Raw genomic sequence first — 25,422 nt, 5'->3', positions numbered from 1 at the left:
ATTCAACTTTGTTCAATAAAGTGAAGTGGTTGGGGACAGAAAAAGTAACTTTCATAAGGCATCACACGTGAACAGGAACTTCAACAAACGACACTGTTCTCTGAGGTACGTTGATTTAGAAGAGGAGAACGGTATACTGTACGGTCAAATACTCCGTACTAACGTCTCCGTCTCCGTCGGGAGACGAGTTCAATTTCTCCTCTTTTTTTTCGTTACAAACAAACAAAAAAACAACTCCGTACTGTTTTACGTTCTCAAAAATGCATGCAATGTCATATCATGCACTGACCGCATAAGCGTGATAAATCAGTGATAAATAGTCCTGAACACAAACAAAACTTCACTAACGCGGCGCAACCGCACGCAAAATGTGGCTACGCGATGACGATGAAAGCTTTGCTTGGCGACAGCATGGGTAAGCTAAGATAAAAGCAATGAAGGTGTGTGCTTGACAAAACTGAAAGGCCTGCAACGCCTCTCCTTCGCAAAGCTTAGATGGTGGCGTTCCCTTATAAATACCCTCACAATGAAAGGCAACGCCAAAAGTTCTTGCCTTCGCCATATCGGGTATGGCACCCGAACGCACAGCAACTAATTTTTGCATAAAACATTGACAGGGAGACTCGGAAACAAGCGCAGTCGTATAGTTTGCCATTGTAACTCCCTACGTCTTCCTGCTTTCTGCAGCGGGAATGGCGGCTACGAAAGAGGCTCCGCACCACGTGATAGCGAAAGCCCAATGAAAAAGGCAAGACGCCGTCCGCGTGAGAGAGGAGGAAATCGGCGATCCTCAAAGGTTCGCGCTACTTTTACGAGGTATAGGGGCTTTAGCTACGAATCCTGCATTCTGCCTTGCCTGGTGTCATAGAGTTAATATAGGAAGACTCTATAGAACGTACGTACTTGGCGCGCCGTCAATGGGATTCTCCTATCCCGAGCGTGACAGCCCGGGCGCAGCCATCCGTTGGTCATGGACAGGGTTAGTGGACGAATTTCAGCCCCCTAACTACAGCGGAGCTGCTCCGTTGGTTGCTAACCATGTGCAGTCACGTTGGGACGTCAAACGGGGGAACGAGCCGATGGAGGGAACGACGTCCACCGTAGGAAGCGAGGCAAGCGGTGTAATTGCGTTGAGTACGTACGAATCTTCGGGATACGTGCAGAATTGAGTAGTGCTATAGGAATTACAAGGTAAACGTTGTTATATCGAACGTGAATCATATCTTATCTATGAGATTACCTGCGACACGGCCAGTCCTTTGCTTTCCACCGAAGCAGATGAAGCTGAGAGAACTGATGTTCTGAGGCTGGAACAACATAGAAAGGTCAAACACATACAGCTTCGAGTCCTACAGCTGGCTAACCTTTTCAGTGACTTCCATCTTTCATCAGATGAAGCTGTCTACCGCCTATGACGTCTTGAAGTGGCGTTTGTAGGCTTTGCGAGCGAAATCAATAAATCGTTACCCATCTTAACGAATGTAGGCATGTATTTCCGAAGGCAACAGTATTCCAAAGGTGAATACACACAGTAAACTGCCATTTTCATGCTGCTCTGCGAACCAACGGGAACCGGAAATGGCAAAAACGAAACCACCCGCCATTCCATGCTCTGGTCGGTCAGGTTTCGTGATAATAAAGTGACGAACGAACGACAGCACACGAGCAAGTGATGTAGTGGGAAAATATTCATTGCTTATTTGTTTAATGAATACATATCAGATACGCACATAGTACGCCGAATTTAGATAAGTGATGAATTTAGGAAAACGAGCACCCCCAAGAACACACACGGTCCTCAGGATGTCCCCACAGTGTCATCGTGTCCTCGTCCTTCGAGGCGTATCCCTAGAACGTCCTGAGGATGACACTCAGGGACTGTCTGTGAAGAGTCATTCAGGTACGTCCTGTGCCCGTCCCTGTGGGTAGCTACCGGGACGAGAAATATTACTTTGTTTAGTTTACCTGCGCAGACTCCCTGAACACATTCGTTTTGTTTTTAGACCGATCCTTGGACCGGATTGACATTTTTCTGAAACAAGGGGTGGCCCAGCGTAAAATTTTTTGTCTCCGAAAAGGATGACTGTCTACGATACATGGATCATTTCTCGTGGAAAGGACAGAAATGCGCGATTCTGTTGCACTGCTTTTGACTTTCAAAAGTCCTACCTGAATGTCTCAAAACAAAAGGAGTAAGAAACATAGACTTTGCAGTGATCCAGAGCTCATACTTCAATCAATTCCTCGCTTGGCGTATTTTTTCTTTGCGTAATCGAAAGAAACGTGGACAGCTCACCCTTCATTTTGTGTTGCAGGCGACCCTGACACGGAGGGTCGCGTAATAAGTAAGAAATAGTATATGTTTTCGCTTCGGAAGAGAATTCTAGTACCTTTCGGAGTGGGTTTTTCTATGTCTTTTATATTTCTGTCTGCTTCCTTTTTAAACCGCAGCGCTTACTGTCCGCTATGGAATGCGCTAGGAACGAACAGCCAGACTTTATTGCGGCAGTTAACCAATATGAATGGAATCGGTATGCAACTGTTTTCTGTGCATCTGCAATAAAAACAACGTTGATATCGGTTGAATGTGTCAGCACATAAAAAATAAAAGAAAAATACAAAGAATGGTCCACCCTAGAAGCGCTCTGGCGCTGTTCTAAAGTTGTCCTCAAGTATAGCGTCTGTGGATGTTTTGAGGATACCGTGGGGACGCTATATTAGTGCCAAAATGACATGTTGAGGGTGATTTGAGGATCAGATTCACCTTCCCGGGGATGTCACCCCTGTCCATGCATGATGCTCTTAGGATATCCCTGGGATGACAGTGTGTTGTCGGGGACGTCAAGTTTAGCGGAATGAAGCAGCCAACGGAAGGCAACGCCTTCCATGACCAACTGAGGGCAGCTCCCGTGTAGTCACGCTTTTTTGAGCGAGTCCGACCCCCCTGCCTGGTGCCGGATGTTATCAGCAGTGCGCTGCTTTCAGTGTCCCCTCGATTCGCAGAGGCGAAGCGCTCGTTTGAATAAAATCTGCGCAGTTTTGGAACGAGATATTTCGAACACATGTTCCTGACATCCCAAAGTTTACGGATATGCCACAACGAAGACGGACTACTGAAAACCAACAAGCTCTGAAGGAAGTCATTAAAGGCCAATCAGAATAAAAAATCGAGAGCAATCCATGAAATACTAGTAAATAGCCAAGAACAAGCAAAATGACAACTTAAATCGGGCAAAATCGAGAGCAAAGTAAAAAAATTAAACTCTAAACAACACATAAACGAATGTAACACCTGAGAGAACCCATACGAATCCATTCCAGGCCCAATAAGATTTCACTGAAACTACTGGAGGCCGAGAAACTCAAATTAATATGCAAATATAACCAAAGAAACCAGGGAAACCCAAACGAATTCAACAGGAACCAAATAAATAATTCCAAACTATTCACAGTGTAATGCCAAGAAACTACGTGAAAATGACTGAAAATGAAAATGAATGTTATACTAAGTTCAATGCATTCGGTTATTGCCCATCTCCAATAACCGTCGACGCGTTCAACTGTTACATGTACAGCGACGTATTATTTAATCATTCAGTCATGAACTGATTCATTCACTCATCGTTGACAGACGTCGAATAAATTTCCTCAGAAAACTGACTGATAATTTAAAATGAGCTTTAGATCACTTTAGATTAGTTCAGGTCGGACTTAGATTAATTGGGCGAGGTCCAGGATTGACACTTCCATGAAAATGAGCTGATAATGTGTAGTGTGCCACACAGGTGGAATAACCTGCATAACTGATGTGCAGTTCACCATTTAAAACAATGCCAAAACACGAAAAATGCCATGACAACAACAAAGACGACGAAGGTAACACGAAACGTCGACAGACAGGGAACGTCGTCGTAGCCCGCCATAGTCATCATACGTTGTCTCTCCGTGTTACCTTAGTCGTTTTTGTTGCTGTCATGTACCACCCGGCCCGTTCGTCTCTTATTAATATCCGTCTTCATCCAGCGTACTTGTAACACATTCGCAAGCAAATCTTAAGAGAACTGAAGAAGTTAAATGCAACGCAAAACATGCCTTGATGGCCCTTGACGCTCAAATAGCGCGCCTTCTGTCGTTGAAGCACATTTTCAGAGATGGCGGTAGCAGTTCAGAAACTGTAGAAAGCTCGTTGGATAATTCCAGCGGGGTATGTTAAAAGGGCGTCTGGCCACTAATGGGACCGGTTGTGATGATGGAATATGGAACTGCTTGCCGTAGTCGGCCACGCTCAGGCGGGCAACGTCACGACTATTACGGGGGGTGGGGTGGGGGGATCGTGCGTCCTGGGTCGACTTCACAGGGAACTGGGCCGACATTGAGGAAAACACACAGACAGCACCGCCGGCTCCTGAATTCGAACCCCTGACGGTCACCTCCCCGTCCCGGCGTGGAATGCCCGGGACGCAGACAAAAGATCGCCGCTTTACATGCCTCTTCTTTTGCAACTGCTTTATTTCTTACATTCTCGGGCACTAATAAAAATCATTAGGACAGGTCAATCAATTGTAGAAGCTGTAGAATATGGCTAGGGTTTCCGGCTTTCGGTGGTTATTTTTTTTAGAGAAACGGTGAAAAAAAAAAAAACGGTGGTTATTCCGCTCACCACAATGCGGTGGCTTTCGATGGAAATATTTTAAACATCATGACACTGGGTGAAAATCGACTTGAAACGACACTGTCGCGCTATAGCTATACGTACAGTAACAAAGCACTTTATTTTCAAATTCTACAAGAGTTATAACGGCTATGACCTGAATTTATTGTAATAGATGGCCAGTTGCATGTTAAGAGACTCGGCAGACATCGCAGACCGCTCTTTTCGCTTCAAAAATGTTAAGTGCGTGAACGCGCGTTCTACATTAGCACTTGATACCGGAAGTGCATGCAAGTCCGACAGTGGCCGACAGCGCCGGCCACTGTTCCTTGTGCGCCACCCAGAACCCGGCAATAGAAAAGTCACTTGTTGGGGTCACAGTCACCAAAAGATATTCAGACAGCTCGTCCTGGGGTTGTGGTAGGATGACACGACACACTTAAAAGCGTGAAGAATGTGCTCAGCGCTACCGCCTACTTCGGACTTGTTGGTGGGATCAATAACCCGGACTTTGTACTAGAAGGATTCATCTGAAATGTCCATTCTGAGAGGCAGGTTCCCTTCCCTTGTAGAGATCCACTTTGTGGGTACAGTCTCGTAAAATCTACTGGATGCTGTCACGCACTGCCCCCGATGTAACTCCGTCATCGTCTCTAGAAGGATTGTTGTTCTTGTTCCAAAATCCGAACGCAGTGTTGTTTCACACCACGTCTGCAGTTTCGCTTCCAGTCGCAGTCCAAGCACGTATAAAACATCAGTTACTATTGTACGCCCTGACTCAATCAGTTTCATGATTTCAACAATAATGCTTGAGGTTTCTGACAGAAAGGTCAACTTAGTATACAATACCGCAGAGTCTCCCAACATTAGGTTCCGCAATTTTCTCCGATTTCATGCCTTTGAGGGAAGTGGAGTTCATCAGTTGCTTGAGTGATTCCCTTCTTTGGTGCAAACCCGAGCAGCCTGAGAAGGTCATTTACGATGGCTATCGGTGCAAAATCCGTTTCCACCGAACATGAGAAAATTTTACCGGCGTACGTTTATCGGTGCTTTTCGATAACTACCGAAAACCGGAAACCCTAAATATGACCCATCGAGACTGACCAAGGTTAGGTCAGGAGATCCTTTTGCATATGTCACACGTTGGAGAGCGAGTCAGTTCATGTAGAATATGGACCCGTCGAGATTGGCCAAGGTTAGGTCAGGAGAGACTTACATATTTCGGGAGAGCGAATCAGTTCATGTAGAATATGGACCCATCGAGATTGACCATGGTTAGGTCAGGAGAGACTTTTACATATTTCACACGTTGGAGAGCGAGTCAGTTCATGTGGACCCGTTGAGATTGACAAAGGTTAGGTCAGGAGAGACTTTTACATATTTCACACGTTGGAGAGCTAGTCAGTTCATGTAGAATATAGACCCGTCGAGATTGACAAAGGTTGGGTCAGGAGAGACTTTTACATATTTCACACGTTGGAGAGCGAGTCAGTTGATGTAGAATATGGACCCCTCGAGATTGACCAAGGTTAGGTTAGGAGAGACTTTTACATATTTCACACGCTGGAGAGCGAGTCAGCTCATGTAGAATATGGCCCCGTTTACTTTTACATATTTCACCCGTTGGACTGGCAAATCCCGGACCTCTTAAATTTCACCCGTTGGAAAGCGAGTCAGTTCATGTAGAATATGGACCCGTCGAGATTGACCAAGGTTAGGTCAGGAGAGACTTTTACAGATTTAACACGTTGGAGAGCGAGTCAGTTCATGTAGAATATGGATCCGTCGAGTCTGATCAAGGTTAGGTCAGGAGAGACTTTTACATATTTCACACGTTGGAGAGCGAGTCAGTTCATGTAGAATATGCATCCCTCGAGATTGACTAAGGTTTGGTCGGAGAGCCTTTTATATATGTCACACGTTGGAGAGCGAGTCAGTTCATGTAGAATATGAACCCGTCGATATTGACCAAGGTTAGGTCAGGAGAGACTTTTACAGATTTAACAGTTGGAGAGCGAGTCAGCTCATGTAGAATATGGACACGTCGAGATTGAGCAAGGTTAAGTCAGGAGAGACTTTTACATATTTCACACGTTGGAGAGCGAGTCAGTTCATGTAGAATATGGACCCGTTGAGATTGACAAAGGTTAGGCAGGAGAGACTTTTACATATTTCACACGTTGGAGAGCTAGTCATTCATGTAGAATATGAACCCGGCGAGATTGACCAAGGTTAGGTCAGGGTAGACTTTTACAGATTTAACACGTTGGAGAGCGAGTCAGCTCATGTAGAATATGGACCCGTCAAGATTGAGCAAGGTTAGGTCAGGAGAGACTTTTACATATTTCACATGTTGGAGAGCGAGTCAGTTCATGCAGAATATGGACCCGTCGAGATTGACAAAGGTTAGGTCAGGAGAGACCTTTACATATTTCACACGTTGGAGAGCTAGTCAGTTCATGTAGAATATAGACCCGTCGAGATTGACAAAGGTTGGGTCAGGAGAGACTTTTACATATTTCACACGTTGGAGAGCGAGTCAGCTCATGTAGAATATGGACCCGTTGAGATTGACCAGGTTAGGTCAGGAGAGACTTTTACATATTTCACACGTTGGAGAGCGAGTCAGTTCATGTAGAATATGGACCCGTTGGGATTGACCAAGGTTGGGTCAGGAGAGACGTTTACATATTTCAAACGTTGGAGAGCGAGTCAGTTGATGTAGAATATGGACCCGTCGAGATTGACCAAGGTTAGGTTAGGAGAGACTTTTACATATTTCACACGCTGGAGAGCGAGTCAGCTCATGTAGAATATGGACCCGTTGAGATTGACCAAGGTTAGGTCAGGAGAGACTTTTACATATTTCACACGCTGGAGAGCGAGTCAGCTCATGTAGAATATGGACCCGTCGAGATTGAGCAAGGTTAGGTCAGGAGAGACTTTTACAGATTTAACACGTTGGAGAGCGAGTCAGTTCATGCAGAATATGGACCCGTCGAGATTGAGCAAGGTTAGGTCAGGAGAGACTTTTACAGATTTAACACGTTGGAGAGCGAGTCAGCTCATGTAGAATATGGACCCGTCGAGATTGAGCAAGGTTAGGTCAGGAGAGACTTTTACATATTTCACACGTTGGAGAGCGAGTCAGTTCATGCAGAATATGGACCCGTCGAGATTGAGCAAGGTTAGGTCAGGAGAGACTTTTACATATTTCACACGTTGGAGAGCGAGTCAGTTCATGCAGAATATGGACCCGTTGAGATTGACCAAGGTTAGGTCAGGAGCGACTTTTACAGATTTAACACGTTGGAGAGCGAGTCAGCTCATGTAGAATATGGACCCGTCGAGATTGAGCAAGGTTAGGTCAGGAGAGACGTTTACATATTTCACACGTTGGAGAGCGAGTCAGTTCATGCAGAATATGGACCCGTCGAGATTGAGCAAGGTTAGGTCAGGGAGACTTTTACAGATTTAACACGTTGGAGAGCGAGTCAGTTCATGTAGAATATGGACCCGTTGGGATTGACCAAGGTCGGGTCAGGAGAGACGTTTACATATTTCAAAAGTTGGAGAGCGAGTCATTCATGTAGAATATGAACCCGTCGAGATTGACCAAGGTTAGGTCAGGAGAGACTTTTACATATTTCACACGTTGGAGAGCGAGTCAGTTCATGTAGAATATGAACCCGTTGAGATTGACAAAGGTTAGGCAAGAGAGACTTTTACATATTTCACACGTTGGAGAGCTAGTCATTCATGTAGAATATGAACCCGGCGAGATTGACCAAGGTTAGGTCAGGGGAGACTTTTACAGATTTAACACGTTGGAGAGCGAGTCAGCTCATGTAGAATATGGACCCGTCAAGATTGAGCAAGGTTAGGTCAGGAGAGACTTTTACATATTTCACATGTTGGAGAGCGAGTCAGTTCATGCAGAATATGGACCCGTCGAGATTGACAAAGGTTAGGTCAGGAGAGACTTTTACATATTTCACACGTTGGAGAGCTAGTCAGTTCATGTAGAATATAGACCCGTCGAGATTGACAAAGGTTGGGTCAGGAGAGACTTTTACATATTTCACACGTTGGAGAGCGAGTCAGCTCATGTAGAATATGGACCCGTTGAGATTGACCAGGTTAGGTCAGGAGAGACTTTTTCATATTTCACACGTTGGAGAGCGAGTCAGTTCATGTAGAATATGGACCCGTTGGGATTGACCAAGGTTGGGTCAGGAGAGACGTTTACATATTTCAAACGTTGGAGAGCGAGTCAGTTTATGTAGAATATGGCCCCGTCGAGATTGACCAAGGTTAGGTTAGGAGAGACTTTTACATATTTCACACGCTGGAGAGCGAGTCAGCTCATGTAGAATATGGACCCGTTGAGATTGACCAAGGTTAGGTCAGGAGAGACTTTTACATATTTCACCCGTTGGACTGGCAAATCCCGGACCTCTTAAATTTCACCCGTTGGAGAGCGAGTCAGTTCATGTAGAATATGGACCCGTCGAGATTGAGCAAGGTTAGGTCAGGAGAGACTTTACAGATTTAACACGTTGGAGAGCGAGTCAGTTCATGCAGAATATAGACCCGTCGAGATTGAGCAAGGTTAGGTCAGGAGAGACTTTTACAGATTTAACACGTTGGAGAGCGAGTCAGTTCATGTAGAATATGGACCCGTTGAGATTGACAAAGGTTAGGCAGGAGAGACTTTTACATATTTCACACGTTGGAGAGCTAGTCATTCATGTAGAATATGAACCCGGCGAGATTGACCAAGGTTAGGTCAGGGGAGACTTTTACAGATTTAACACGTTGGAGAGCGAGTCAGCTCATGTAGAATATGGACCCGTCAAGATTGAGCAAGGTTAGGTCAGGAGAGACTTTTACATATTTCACATGTTGGAGAGCGAGTCAGTTCATGCAGAATATGGACCCGTCGAGATTGACAAAGGTTGGGTCAGGAGAGACTTTTACATATTTCACACGTTGGAGAGCTAGTCAGTTCATGTAGAATATAGACCCGTCGAGATTGACAAAGGTTGGGTCAGGAGAGACTTTTACATATTTCACACGTTGGAGAGCGAGTCAGCTCATGTAGAATATGGACCCGTTGAGATTGACCAGGTTAGGTCAGGAGAGACTTTTACATATTTCACACGTTGGAGAGCGAGTCAGTTCATGTAGAATATGGACCCGTTGGGATTGACCAAGGTTGGGTCAGGAGAGACGTTTACATATTTCAAACGTTGGAGAGCGAGTCAGTTGATGTAGAATATGGACCCGTCGAGATTGACCAAGGTTAGGTTAGGAGAGACTTTTACATATTTCACACGCTGGAGAGCGAGTCAGCTCATGTAGAATATGGACCCGTTGAGATTGACCAAGGTTAGGTCAGGAGAGACTTTTACATATTTCACACGCTGGAGAGCGAGTCAGCTCATGTAGAATATGGACCCGTCGAGATTGAGCAAGGTTAGGTCAGGAGAGACTTTTACAGATTTAACACGTTGGAGAGCGAGTCAGTTCATGCAGAATATGGACCCGTCGAGATTGAGCAAGGTTAGGTCAGGAGAGACTTTTACAGATTTAACACGTTGGAGAGCGAGTCAGCTCATGTAGAATATGGACCCGTCGAGATTGAGCAAGGTTAGGTCAGGAGAGACTTTTACATATTTCACACGTTGGAGAGCGAGTCAGTTCATGCAGAATATGGACCCGTCGAGATTGAGCAAGGTTAGGTCAGGAGAGACTTTTACATATTTCACACGTTGGAGTGCGAGTCAGTTCATGCAGAATATGGACCCGTTGAGATTGACCAAGGTTAGGTCAGGAGCGACTTTTACAGATTTAACACGTTGGAGAGCGAGTCAGCTCATGTAGAATGTGGACCCGTCGAGATTGAGCAAGGTTAGGTCAGGAGAGACTTTTACATATTTCACACGTTGGAGAGCGAGTCAGTTCATGTAGAATATGGACCCATTGAGATTGACAAAGGTTAGGCAGGATAGACTTTTCCATATTTCACACGTTGGAGAGCTAGTCAGTTCATGTGGAATATGCTCCCGTCGAGATTGACCAAGGTTAGGTCAGGAGAGACTTTTACAGATTTAACACGTTTGAGAGCGAGTCAGCTCATGTAGAATATTGACCCGTCGAGATTGAGCAAGGTTAGGTCAGGAGAGACTTTTACATATTTCACACGTTGGAGAGCGAGTCAGTTCATGCAGAATATGGACCCGTCGAGATTGAGCAAGGTTAGGTCAGGAGAGACTTTTACATATTTCCCACGTTGGAGAGCGAGTCAGTTCATGCAGAATATGGACCCGTCGAGATTGAGCAAGGTTAGGTCAGGAGAGACTTTTACAGATTTAACACGTTGGAGAGCGAGTCAGTTCATGCAGAATATGGACCCGTCGAGATTGAGCAAGGTTAGGTCAGGAGAGACTTTTACAGATTTAACACGTTGGGGAGCGAGTCAGCTCATGTAGAATATGGACCCGTCGAGATTGAGCAAGGTTAGGTCAGGAGAGACTTTTACATATTTCACACGTTGCAGAGCGAGTCAGTTCACGCAGAATATGGACCCGTCGAGATTGACAAAGGTTAGGTCAGGAGAGACTTTTACATATTTCACACGTTGGAGAGCTAGTCAGTTCATGTAGAATATAGACCCGTCGAGATTGACCAAGGTTAGGTCAGGAGAGACTTTTACAGATTTAACACGTTGGAGAGCGAGTCAGTTCATGCAGAATATGGACCCGTCGAGATTGAGCAAGGTTAGGTCAGGAGAGACTTTTACAGATTTAACACGTTGGAGAGCGAGTCAGTTCATGTAGAATATGGACCCGTTGGGATTGACCAAGGTTGGGTCAGGAGAGACGTTTACATATTTCAAAAGTTGGAGAGCGAGTCATTCATGTAGAATATGAACCCGTCGAGATTGACCAAGGTTAGGTCAGGAGAGACTTTTACATATTTCACACGTTGGAGAGCGAGTCAGTTCACGCAGAATATGGACCCGTCGAGATTGACAAAGGTTAGGTCAGGAGAGACTTTTACATATTTCACACGTTGGAGAGCTAGTCAGTTCATGTATAATATAGACCCGTCGAGATTGACCAAGGTTAGGTCAGGAGAGACTTTTACAGATTTAACACGTTGGAGAGCGAGTCAGTTCATGTAGAATATGGATCCGTCGAGTCTGATCAAGGTTAGGTCAGGAGAGACTTTTACATATTTCACACGTTGGAGAGCGAGTCAGCTCATGTAGAATATGGACCCGTTGAGATTGACCAAGGTTGGGTCAGAAGAGACGTTTACATATTTCAAAAGTTGGAGAGCGAGTCAGTTGATGTAGAATATGGACCCGTCGAGATTGACCAAGGTTAGGTTAGGAGAGACTTTTACATATTTCACACGTTGGAGAGCGAGTCAGTTCATGTAGAATATGGACCCGTCGAGATTGACCAAGGTTAGGTCAGGAGAGACTTTTACAGATTTAACACGTTGGAGAGCGAGTCAGTTCATGTAGAATATGGATCCGTCGAGTCTGATCAAGGTTAGGTCAGGAGAGACTTTTACATATTTCACACGTTGGAGAGCGAGTCAGTTCATGTAGAATATGGACCCGTTGAGATTGACAAAGGTTAGGCAGGAGAGACTTTTCCATATTTCACACGTTGGGAGCTAGTCAGTTCATGTGGAATATGAACCCGTCGAGATTGACCAAGGTTAGGTCAGGAGAGACTTTTACAGATTTAACACGTTGGAGAGCGAGTCAGCTCATGTAGAATATTGACCCGTCGAGATTGAGCAAGGTTAGGTCACGAGAGACTTTTACATATTTGACACGTTGGAGAGCGAGTCAATTTATGCAGAATATGGACCCGTCGAGATTGAGCAAGGTTAGGTCAGGAGAGACTTTTACAGATTTAACACGTTGGAGAGCGAGTCAGTTCATGCAGAATATGGACCCATCGAAATTGACCATGGTTAGGTCAGGAGAGACTTTTACATATTTCACACGTTGGAGAGCGAGTCAGTTCATGTAGAATATGGACCCGTTGAGATTGACAAAGGTTAGGTCAGGAGAGACTTTTACATATTTCACACGTTGGAGAGCGAGTCAGTTCATGTAGAATATGGACCCGTTGAGATTGACAAAGGTTAGGCAGGAGAGACTTTTCCATATTTCACACGTTGGAGAGCTAGTCATTCATGTAGAATATGAACCCGTCGAGATTGACCAAGGTTAGGTCAGGAGAGACTTTTACAGATTTAACACGTTGGAGAGCGAGTCAGCTCATGTAGAAAAAGGACCCGTCGAGATTGAGCAAGGTTAGGTCAGGAGAGACTTTTACATATTTCACACGTTGGAGAGCGAGTCAGTTCACACAGAATATGGACCCGTCGAGATTGGGCAAGGTTAGGTCAGGAGAGACTTTTACATATTTCACACGTTGGAGAGCTAGTCAGTTCATGTAGAATATAGACACGTCGAGATTGACCAAGGTTAGGTCAGGAGAGACTTTTACAGATTTAACACGTTGGAGAGCGAGTCAGTTCATGTAGAATATGGATCCGTCGAGTCTGATCAAGGTTAGGTCAGGAGAGACTTTTACATATTTCACACGTTGGAGAGCGAGTCAGCTCATGTAGAATATGGACCCGTTGAGATTGACCAAGGTTGGGTCAGGAGAGGCGTTTACATATTTCAAGAGTTGGAAAGCGAGTCAGTTTATGTAGAATATGGACCCGTCGAGATTGACCAAGGTTAGGTTAGGAGAGACTTTTACATATTTCACACGTTGGAGAGCGAGTCACCTCATGTAGAATATGGACCCGTTGAGATTGACCAAGGTTAGGTCAGGAGAGACTTTTACATATTTCACCCGTTGGACTGGCAAATCCCGGACCTCTTAAATTTCACCCGTTGGAGAGCGAGTCAGTTCATGTAGAATATGGACCCGTTGAGATTGACCAAGGTTAGGTCAGGAGAGACTTTTACATATTTAACACGTTGGAGAGCGAGTCAGTTCATGTAGAATATGGATCCGTCGAGTCTGATCAAGGTTAGGTCAGGAGAGACTTTTACATATTTCACACGTTCGAGAGCGAGTCAGTTCATGTAGAATAGGGACCCGTTGGGATTGACCAAGGTTGGGTCAGGAGAGACGTTTACATATTTCAAAAGTTGGAGAGCGAGCCAGTTGATGTAGAATATGGACCCGTCGAGATTGACCAAGGTTAGGTTAGGAGAGACTTTTACATATTTCACACGTTGGAGAGCGAGTCACCTCATGTAGAATATGGACCCGTTGAGATTGACCAAGGTTAGGTCAGGAGAGACTTTTCCATATTTCACACGTTGGAGAGCGAGTCAGTTCATGCAGAATATGGACCCGTCGAGATTGAGCAAGGTTAGGTCAGGAGAGACTTTTACAGATTTAACACGTTGGAGAGCGAGTCAGTTCATGTAGAATATGGACCCGTTGGGATTGACCAAGGTTGGGTCAGGAGAGACGTTTACATATTTCACACGTTGGAGAGCGAGTCATTCATGTAGAATATGGACCCGTCGAGATTGACCAAGGTTAGGTCAGGAGAGACTTTTACAGATTTAACACGTTGGAGAGCGAGTCAGTTCATGTAGAATATGGATCCGTCGAGTCTGATCAAGGTTAGGTCAGGAGAGACTTTTACATATTTCACACGTTGGAGAGCGAGTCAGTTCATGTAGAATATGGACCCGTTGAGATTGACAAAGGTTAGGCAGGAGAGACTTTTCCATATTTCACACGTTGGGAGCTAGTCAGTTCATGTGGAATATGAACCCGTCGAGATTGACCAAGGTTAGGTCAGGAGAGACTTTTACAGATTTAACACGTTGGAGAGCGAGTCAGCTCATGTAGAATATTGACCCGTCGAGATTGAGCAAGGTTAGGTCACGAGAGACTTTTACATATTTGACACGTTGGAGAGCGAGTCAATTTATGCAGAATATGGACCCGTCGAGATTGAGCAAGGTTAGGTCAGGAGAGACTTTTACAGATTTAACACGTTGGAGAGCGAGTCAGTTCATGCAGAATATGGACCCATCGAAATTGACCATGGTTAGGTCAGGAGAGACTTTTACATATTTCACACGTTGGAGAGCGAGTCAGTTCATGTAGAATATGGACCCGTTGAGATTGACAAAGGTTAGGTCAGGAGAGACTTTTACATATTTCACACGTTGGAGAGCGAGTCAGTTCATGTAGAATATGGACCCGTTGAGATTGACAAAGGTTAGGCAGGAGAGACTTTTCCATATTTCACACGTTGGAGAGCTAGTCATTCATGTAGAATATGAACCCGTCGAGATTGACCAAGGTTAGGTCAGGAGAGACTTTTACAGATTTAACACGTTGGAGAGCGAGTCAGCTCATGTAGAAAAAGGACCCGTCGAGATTGAGCAAGGTTAGGTCAGGAGAGACTTTTACATATTTCACACGTTGGAGAGCGAGTCAGTTCACACAGAATATGGACCCGTCGAGATTGGGCAAGGTTAGGTCAGGAGAGACTTTTACATATTTCACACGTTGGAGAGCTAGTCAGTTCATGTAGAATATAGACACGTCGAGATTGACCAAGGTTAGGTCAGGAGAGACTTTTACAGATTTAACACGTTGGAGAGCGAGTCAGTTCATGTAGAATATGGATCCGTCGAGTCTGATCAAGGTTAGGTCAGGAGAGACTTTTACATATTTCACACGTTGGAGAGCGAGTCAGCTCATGTAGAATATGGACCCGTTGAGATTGACCAAGGTTGGGTCAGGAGAGGCGTTTACATATTTCAAGAGTTGGAAAGCGAGTCAGTTTATGTAGAATATGGACCCGTCGAGATTGACCAAGGTTAGGTTAGGAGAGACTTTTACATATTTCACACGTTGGAGAGCGAGTCACCTCATGTAGAATATGGACCCGTTGAGATTGACCAAGGTTAGGTCAGGAGAGACTTTTACATATTTCACCCGTTGGACTGGCAAATCCCGGACCTCTTAAATTTCACCCGTTGGAGAGCGAGTCAGTTCATGTAGAATATGGACCCGTTGAGATTGACCAAGGTTAGGTCAGGAGAGACTTTTACATATTTAACACGTTGGAGAGCGAGTCAGTTCATGTAGAATATGGATCCGTCGAGTCTGATCAAGGTTAGGTCAGGAGAGACTTTTACATATTTCACACGTTCGAGAGCGAGTCAGTTCATGTAGAATAGGGACCCGTTGGGATTGACCAAGGTTGGGTCAGGAGAGACGTTTACATATTTCAAAAGTTGGAGAGCGAGCCAGTTGATGTAGAATATGGACCCGTCGAGATTGACCAAGGTTAGGTTAGGAGAGACTTTTACATATTTCACACGTTGGAGAGCGAGTCACCTCATGTAGAATATGGACCCGTTGAGATTGACCAAGGTTAGGTCAGGAGAGACTTTTACATATTTCACCCGTTGGACTGGCAAATCCCGGACCTCTTAAATTTCACCCGTTGGAGAGCGAGTCAGTTCATGTAGAATATGGACCCGGCATCCTGCAAGGCCGTGCAGCTACTTCAGCCCTTATTTGCTGGTAACACTGATGCCAATACAGTTTTAGATGAGCTGTGTGACAGCGTAAAATAGAACATATCCTGTGTTCTATTAAAAATAAAAATTATGCATGTATAGAATATAATGTGTATATGCAGATGTTAGGTCTTAGTTATTGTACTATTTTAGCTAAGTGTCGACATTTCAGCTGTTTAAGCCTGATGCCCTCGCCCTTGACACACATACAAGTGTGCCCACACCTTCGGAGGAGCCTGCATAGCAAGGACTCTATCCCGGTGACAAATGGAACAGTTCTTTCACAAAGAAAGCAGATTTCCGCCAGAAGACCAACAAGCAGTTTACTTGAAATAGTACCAATTACTTGTAGTTTTTCTAATTGCAAAATATTGGGCATGCTACGTCAGTACTGGGGTTTTCGCTTCTTTCCAGTTACCTCAACTGGTGACTTCAGGCTTACGTAACACAATAACATAAGAAGGCAATGAAGCAGGCGAACTGGTGTCGTGAGATTGTGTCCCCCAGTCTTAGGGTTATGGATGTATTACACAGTATTGGAAACCTGGTTGAACAATAAATTTGTTAAACGACAAACACTTATCAGAAATAAATACGATGTGCAGAATACTCTTACACAATACGCTACAGCTGAGTCTTTGTAGGCATGATGGTTGGCAATGCTAAATGTTCAGATTTACGACGTGCTCAACATTAAATACAGAGTACGTGACGTGCTCATACATAAATTCTTGCATGAAACATAATCTTAGGCAAACAAAGTCCTTCGACGGTAGGAAATACAGCCATCTGTAGAATAATAAATGCAGAGTAAATCAAAATCGCCTGAGGGCACGAAGCTGCTTTGAATAATAACAGTAATGATGACGAAGAACACGAGTTGAAACAAAGTAAAACAAAACATTAGACCACCCAGTCTTTTACGATAATTCGTGCAAACAAATCGAGCAACAAAGGGGGCATCTTCCAAATATCACAGTCGCACTTCACAACGCACTTCCTTTGTTGTCAGATTGCCAACACGTAAACATAACTGCAACTGACGTAAATATAATTGCAATGCCAAGCAACCACCAGACACTTTTGATTGGTGATGCGATACAACTAATACACGTTGCATTAGGTCCACGTAACTCGTCAGCAAAACTCTCAAAGCCACGGAGGTACTTGAGTTCCTTGTTGTGAACGGTCGCAGAGCAGAGGACGAATACATTCGATGAAAAAGTACAGCTCACATGTCATACTTGCCAGCTCAACTGTAGCAAACGATTCACACGCAAAAAGCTGTTCATTATAGCGCGTTATCCGAACGCCTCCAACCAAGAAAACATAATGCTTCAACTTCAACCCTCAGACGCGCCCAGAGACCATGTGACCTTCTATGTGCGACTGGACGGCGACACTCGACAGCTCGCAGCATTACTTGCCATTGCGCAACACCGGTGACGTAACGGGGCACAGAAGTGCGGTCCGTACAGTTACACCATCGACGGGAGAATGTGCGCGGGAGAGGAGGAACGCGGAAGAGACATTTCGAGTGCGCGCTCCTCGCACAGTGGAGCGATTTCGTCCGGAAAAATTTGTGGCATATCAGTTTCTCGGCGGGAAGAACAGTTTCCAGCGAAAAAAAGTATGGGGGTTCGGGAAATTTCATAGACCCTTTAATCTAGCTTTACTGGATCGCTCGATCTTCCACTTTTTAACAGCTAGACGTGTCGTTGAGGAAATAGCGAGAGTTTGAAATAATGATACACGACAATGAAAAATAATTCACACGGTTTCGTTTTAAAAAGCAAAAAAACATAGCTCCCCATTTCTCCTGAAGAAATCATCTGTAGGTTTCAAGGAGCGAAAGTCAATTGTACGATTTAGTTTTCAGTCTCGTAGCATCCAGACTGAAGCGAAGGCCTCAGATCGGCGGGAGTCGCGGATATTTTGAAGAACTCTATTTCGAAATGTCGGGGGCTCCGGACCTGAGAATTTTGCGTTGCGCATTTCAACTGAAGACACCATCTGTAGTTTACTGGAGCGAAAGACGACTGTACGATTCTTTCTGTCACGTAGCATCCAGATTGAAGCAAAAAGCCTCAGTCGGGAGCCGCCGATATTTCGAAGAAGTCTACGCTTCAAATGTCGGTCGCTCCCGACTTGAGAATTTTGCATAGTCCGTATTTCAACTCAAGCAACCATTTGTAGCTTGAAGGAGCGAAAGTCGATTTTACGATTTTGTTTTCGGTCCCGTAGCATCCAGATTCAAGCAAAAGCCTCAGGTCAGGAGCCGCTGATATTTCGAAAAGCAGTCACCGTTAGCCAGTCATCTCATCCCATCAGTCATCACCTTGCGCGGGACCATTGGCGCAGGTTCACGTCCTCTTTATCCCCTCGTACGCCACTCTCCCGGATAGGGGGGCACTACGAGGCCTTTCTTCCCTTGTATCTCAGCGGAACCCGTTCCGCTCCCTGTTGTTGTTGTTGTTTTTAAGTGTTAATATAGGTCAGCCAATGTTTGGCTTGCTAGTCTCTTCAAAAAAGAAAAAAGAGAAAAAGAAAAAGTTCACCCGGACCAAAAAAAAAATCACAAATACGCGCGCGCGCGCGCGCACGCACTCACACGCACGCACACACACACACAGTCTGTACATCACAGTCTGAACTACAAATTGCAGAAGATTTTTGCGCAAGAATTACCACCAGCACCTCCAGCTCAGCGACGCCTGCAGTCCCAATCCACGCTCCAAGTCATCCGGTCCTGGACACGCTCTTCACCCTCCCTGAACTCGAAACTGTACTTGCAGCCGCTCCTCTGCACACCTCACCTGGGGCAGATCAAGTTACCTATAAGGCCCTTTGGCACCTTCCCCTGTCGGGTCGCTTGCACCTCCTGCGACTTCTCAATAAGAGTTGGTGCACCGGACAAGTTCCTGAGGATTGGAAGACGGCAATGGTGGTTCCTATCCTCAAACCGGACGAATCGCCGCACTACATTGACTCTTTCCGTCCCATTGCCCTCACCAGCTGTATAGGGAAGACACTTGAACGCATGATTTTCACACATCTAAGTTGGTTCCTTGAGACTGCTGAGTATTTCCCGGAAGTGACGGCGGGTTTCCGCACGGGCCGCTCAGCGCTGGACTGCTGGAAAGCAGAGGGACTATTGACTGCCGCTGTGTTCCTCGATGTAAAGAAAGCCTACGACAGCGTTTACCATGCTGCCATCCTTGACGCTCTTGCTGCGGCTCAAGTTGGCGGCTGCCCTCTGCGGTGGATACAATACTTTTTATCAGCCCGCTATCTCTTCGTGTGCACCGCTGATGGTGACACCACCAAGCACCACGTGACCCGTGGGGTCCCGCAGGGCAGTGTCCTTAGCCCCCTCCTCTTTAATCTTATCATGGCCTCCCTTACCCCGTTGGTCCCTGCTCATTCATCTATCACGATATACGCCGATGACATCTGTATCTGGACTTCTGCAACCCGCCGAGATACGATCTATCGCCGACTCCAACGCTCTCTACACGTGATTACCACCTAACTTGGCTCCCGTGGCCTAACAGTCTCCCCGGCGAAGACTGTTTCAATGGCGTTCTCGCGCCAATGCTTCCGCAGGTATCCGCTCTACCTTGACGGCTCCCCTTTGCCTTTTGCCACGTCATGACGTTACCTAGGTCTAATACTTGCTCACGACCAAACGTGGTCCCGCCATGTGAAGATGATTACCATGATTACCACAAAGGCACCTGCTTCAGTTCATGTCCTCAGACGTATCGCTGGTGCGTCCTGGGGCCCGTCCTGCTCTGATCTTCATCGCGTCCACCAGGCCCTCGTGTTGGGGACACTGCGTTACAGACTCCCTGTCTTACAAGGCCTCAGCCAAACACACGGGCGCGAGCTACTTAACACCCAGGCCCGCGGCCTTCGCATTTGTCTGGGAGTACCACGAACATCAGAGACTTACTGTACTCTTGCTGAAGCACGGTAGACGCCTGTTCCCCTTCTGCGGGGTTCTGATACCCTTCGAGTATATACTCGCTATCTCACCAGTCACCCTCACCACTATCTTCGCCATATTGACGACGACCGACGACCGACGACTATATTATCGCCCGCCTGAAGGATCATCTTCCTTCCTCCTCAACCACTCCCTCTTATGCGCCAGCAATGTGGACCTTTGCACGTCCTCACATCTGCTCCACCATCCCCGGTCTTCAGCGCAAGCGTGACACTCCCCCTGGGACACGTAGCCCTTATTGGTAACACCCGCGCAGACACAATGGCAAGACACGCAACATCTACCAGAGCTCTCCCTGCTACCCCTCTACCCCTAACGACCTCTGCTTGTTCCCTGCACATTCGCCGGAGGCGCTGTGTCCGTACCCGGCAGTTCCGAGCGAACTCTACCTCATATCATCATTTCGTACGTCTCATTGATCTCCTGCTGGACTTCAGCATTGCCTGCCGTTGCAGTAGAGTCACTCCTCCATCGTCTTCGAATGAATGTTGCACGGACACCCTCACTCCTGTATAAAATGCGCCAGACGAACTCCCCCAATTGCACAACTTGTTGTGTGGAAGCCGACATTGAGCACTACCTATTATCCAGCAACCGGCCCCTCTCACAAAGACTCATCCTCCAACGCCACTTGCGACAATTTGGCTACCCTAACGTCACTTTGGCCACCCTTCTCTGCCCGGTCCTGCACAACCAGGGGGCGGTTACGACTACCCTCTTGAGCTTTCTTCGTGCCACCGGCCTCTCGATCAGCCTCTAAGGCCCCTTTTGTGTGTGTGTGTGTGTGTGTTTTCTTTTTCTTCTCTTTTCTTGAAGGAAGAGCAAGTCGGCCTATGCCTGACTAACCTTTCCTTCCTTCCTTTTTTTCCCCAATAAACATATTCCCCCCCCCCATCAGTCATCCCCATTTATGACATCACCATCCACCTAGTCACCAGCTTTCGTTTTGAAAAGAAATATAGCTTCACATTTCAGCTACAGATATCTGTAGTCCCAAGGAGCGAAGTCGATTGTATGGTTTTGTTTTCAAAAGAAGTAAAGCCTACCATCTGGACTGCGTGTTGACAAAATATTGAACGTTTGGAAGGACAAAATGTGATCGATGGTGAAAAATACTTCAGCAGTTTCTCCTTTTCGAAATAAGCTGAATAAACTGTTTGTGGTTTCAAGGAGCAAAATATGATTCTACATGACAAAATGGCCTTCAATATGTGAAAGTGATGTCGAGAATCAGGAGAGAGGTGCCTTCACCAGCTATGACAGGAAGGGAATATTTTGTTAAATATTTGCACGTGGAGTGTTACTGATTAACTTTATATTCATAGTAACATTAGGAATAAGGAGCACCAATAATCATTGTTTGCGGAATAAATATATAATACTTAAAGAGCATGAACATGAAATCGATTTTGCTGTTGTGCAAATGCAATTTTCATTCCAAATTGTTTTTAAATGACATTATGTTTAGCATAATTCCTCCCTCGCATCATGAGACCCGTCTACGCTCGTCGTTGACGTAATGCAGTTCGCATTCAGTTCGCTTAACACGCGACCTTTATTTTTGCAACCTAAAGGATCTTCAAATAAACATGGAATTCGCAGCTCAGACGTCATTGTGGGTGTCAAGCGCACAGCAGTGACGCGTTGACACAGATTCGAAAATTACAACTGGGGTGAATGTATCTCGTCCCACTCTGTTATCCGCCTCGTTGAATCCGGCTCACGCTATTTCTACGCAGTGTTTCAATGGCAGCCGTCATCGCGCCTCCAAGTTTAGGAGAAACCAGACTGGTTGAGAGGACCTAGAGCATGTCGTCATGAATCTTTTAGTAGTGGCACGAATCTTTTACGTGCAGACCGACGTTTTTCTTCTGTTTTGTTTCGTAGCTCTTGATAGAAGATTAACGAATATATTACAACGGGAAGAATGTGAGCAGATTTCCTGGATTCGTCCTGGGTCCCGATCTTGAACTCCGACATAGCGAGCGTTATCGTTGTATTTAAAGTTCGCGCGCTCCAAAGTCGTTTTGGTAGGGTCGCGCAAGAGCTCGTGGGGAATCACGGAGTCACGGAATCACGTCGAGACTGGGAGGTACCCGGGTTCGAATCCCGGTACCGGCTGTGCTGTCTCGGGTTTTTCCTGGGCTTTCCTCAGACGCTTGCAGACATATGTCGGCACAGTTCCCTTAGAAGTTGGCCCAGGACGCACATTCCCCCAGGGCGTCAGTCGTGACGTTGCCCACCTCTGTGAGGCCGACAACGGCGAGCCCTTTCACCACCACCACCACGAAGTGATGCATTTAACGTGCATTATGGGGACAACGGCATCTTGAAGACCGGGCTCCAGGAGACCGTAAATGCATCAGTCTAGAAAGTTACAAGTAAGAGCTGCCAGACAAGCACAACTGTCGCCAACTTTTCCTCGCTTCGTTGGTTCGATTCCTCCGGTCATCATGTCCGAGCTCAAGCGCGCCCTCCTTAATGCAGTAGTTCCGTCTTTCGATATCAAGGGAACGCTTGAATTTCTTTCGCGCTTTGACCAATTGATCTTTTACTGTCTGGGTAGCCTGCCTTCTTCTTAGGGTGAGGCAACCTTTGTTAACGCCGTCTGCCTTGCTGAACCGTGTCTTGGAATACGGCCGTATACGGTCGCGGGGCAGTATTGCGTGCAGTACTGCTCCTGGAAAGTTTTTTTCCTAACTATGGGAAGTATTGCTTGCGGTACTGCTCCATGTACAGATTTTTCTCAATCTGCGCTGGCAGGATGTGCTCTGGTCTCCCTTCAAATCCGCGTGCGCGGTGGAGAGGGGCAAAAAGCGAGCCTGCTGCTGCGGTGCTGTATACTGCTTGCAGTACTGCTCTTGGAAAGATTCTTCCTAATCTGCGCCGGCGCCGGCTGTGCTGTCTGGCTGTTCTCCCAGGGTTTTCCTCGGACGCTTTGAAATAAACGTCGGCACAGTTCCCTGTGAAGTGTGTCCAGGACGCCCGATCCCCTACCTGCGATAGTCGTGACGTTGCCCGCCTGAGCGTGGCCGACTACGGCAAGTAGTTCCATCACCACCACCACCTCTCTGCGTAACATGTAAATAGTGCACGCAAATGCGATGTCCACGGGCAACCATTACGTCTTGTCCCACCCTACAGTCGACAATACAACATGTAAATGAATTTTATGTATAATTTTCAGAAAATAAAGCCGTATCTTTCAGAATTGGGCGCACTATTTTTGCGACACGTCTAATCGGTCAACAATGCAAAATAATCACTTTTTTGGCGACACATCTAATTAGTCAACAAAAAGAAAACCACCTACTTTGATTTATTAAGCAGCGCGCTTTGACGCTGCTCGCGCCTCATTACGTAAAGTTAGTACAGAGGCTACGCTTGCGATCCCCGGACAACTGTTCAATGGATTACAGTATACACTGCGACAGCGGAGCAATACATATCGGAATGATTCGCCACTTTCTGTGAGGAATCTTTCACCTCTCATCAAATGATGTGTACACTAAAAACTGAGTTCACACGCACTTAAAAGGACTGTCGAATCCGTCCCGGTCGATCCCGAAACTCTTGTGTGGTTTTACTCCTCGTTCATCACCGACTATAACGCCTAAAATCCGACGCGAATTAGTAGAGTAGTTTCTATGTAATTTGATGTAATGCATGGCAAGAGCAGAAGACGGATGTTGAGAGTATGCTGGAATTCCCTCTCTGGGAATCGTCAAACGGACAAGGCCAATCAGGGAGCGGATGGAATGCCTTTGGCGACCGGCGGGAGGCTGGGAGGGCGTCTGCAGGTCGCGGAGAGTTTGTGACCGGCTCATGGAACAGGGTTGCCAGATTTGGCTACCTTGCGCCACATTGGCTAGTTTGTGGCCGTCGGAGCGACAATATTTGGGCGATGGCGACTTGGTTATTTTCTGACTACTCTGTGGATACTGCTTGGCGCTACATTTTGGACTTTTTTTCGTTCCTAAAACGGGATAGTTTCCGTCGTGGCGACACATCTAATGCCGAAGTACATACACTGCATTCATTCCTCAGTTCCGTGATGATCGGCCTTCTCTTCGCCGGTATGATGTCCTTGAGCTCTTTTGTTTCGTTGCTGGGGTTTCAGCACTCGTTAAAAATCCCTTATTGGTTGGGTGAAATTTATCCACCAACCCTGCGCTGTAGTGTCGCTTATGATCATAGTTTTCTTGCGACGTAAAGACGGGGCATGTCATTACACGAATTATCATAAAGTTTCTCTTTCGTTAGGCCGTGGCCACTAGGCTGGTTATGTTCCGTTATCGGATAATGTTTCGCGTGGAACTTACGTTGTAGACACGACCCTGGTAATTTCTTTATCCTGAAAAATCCTGTGCCTCAACAACTCGAACCGGCTATTTTACTAATTGGTCAATGTGTATCACATGTGTTGTGGTACAAATGACAGTTCCGCATTCGTGGTACGATTAGTTTAGAGGAGCGCAGCACATTCCATATGAGACGATGCCTTCACATTACTGGCTACACAATTTGGGGGGGGGGGGGATATGAAAGTTTATTAAAGAAAAAAGGAGAGGTCAGCCAGACAGAGGTCGGCTTGCTATTCAAAAAAATAGAAAAGAAAAACGAAAAGAAGGAAAAGGAGAAAAGTAAGGAAAAAAGGAGGAAAGAAAGATAAATCACACACACACTATCACGGCGCTTGATAAGGTCCGTAGATTGGAGAAAGCGGAGGAGGGCAGTGGTGACGGCCCACTGGGTAGGCTGAGGAATGGGTGGGAAAAGCGAGCCTGCTGCAGCGGTGCTGTACTGCTTGCAGTACTGCTCTTGGAAAGATTCTTCCTAATCTGCGCCGGCGCCGGCTGTGCTGTCTGGTTGTTCTCCCAGGGTTTTCCTCGGACGCGTTGAGATAAACGTCGGCACAGTTCCCTGTGAAGTCTGTCCAGGACGCCCGATCCCCTACCTGCGATAGTCGTGACGTTGCCCGCCTGAGCGTGGCCGACTACGGCAACTAACGTGCGTGGCCGACTACGGCAAGTATGGGTGGGGGGGAGGCTGGGGGGAGTATGTTTAATAGAAAGAAAAGGAAGGAGGAAAGGTCAGCCAGGCTGATGCCGGCTTGCTATTCCAAAAATCAAAAAGAACAAAACAAAAACAAAC

General features: G+C 46.2%; 1 long non-coding RNA gene across 1 annotated transcript in view; it reads right to left on the bottom strand.

Moving 5' to 3' along the window:
- Positions 1-1,146: 1,146 nt before the first annotated feature.
- The window catches only part of LOC135385653 (uncharacterized), a 43,109-nt gene continuing 18,833 nt past the window's right edge, over positions 1,147-25,422 (bottom strand). The window contains exons 2-4 of the long non-coding RNA XR_010420462.1: positions 1,365-1,438; positions 1,241-1,307; positions 1,147-1,175 (exon numbers count right to left, since the gene is read on the bottom strand). This is a non-coding gene — a long non-coding RNA (uncharacterized LOC135385653). The remainder of the gene's footprint in view (positions 1,176-1,240; positions 1,308-1,364; positions 1,439-25,422) is intronic.

This window comes from Ornithodoros turicata, chromosome 2, assembly GCF_037126465.1.
Source record: "Ornithodoros turicata isolate Travis chromosome 2, ASM3712646v1, whole genome shotgun sequence".
Classification (NCBI taxonomy): domain Eukaryota; kingdom Metazoa; phylum Arthropoda; class Arachnida; order Ixodida; family Argasidae; genus Ornithodoros; species Ornithodoros turicata.
This window is presented reverse-complemented; position numbering and strand designations above follow the sequence as displayed.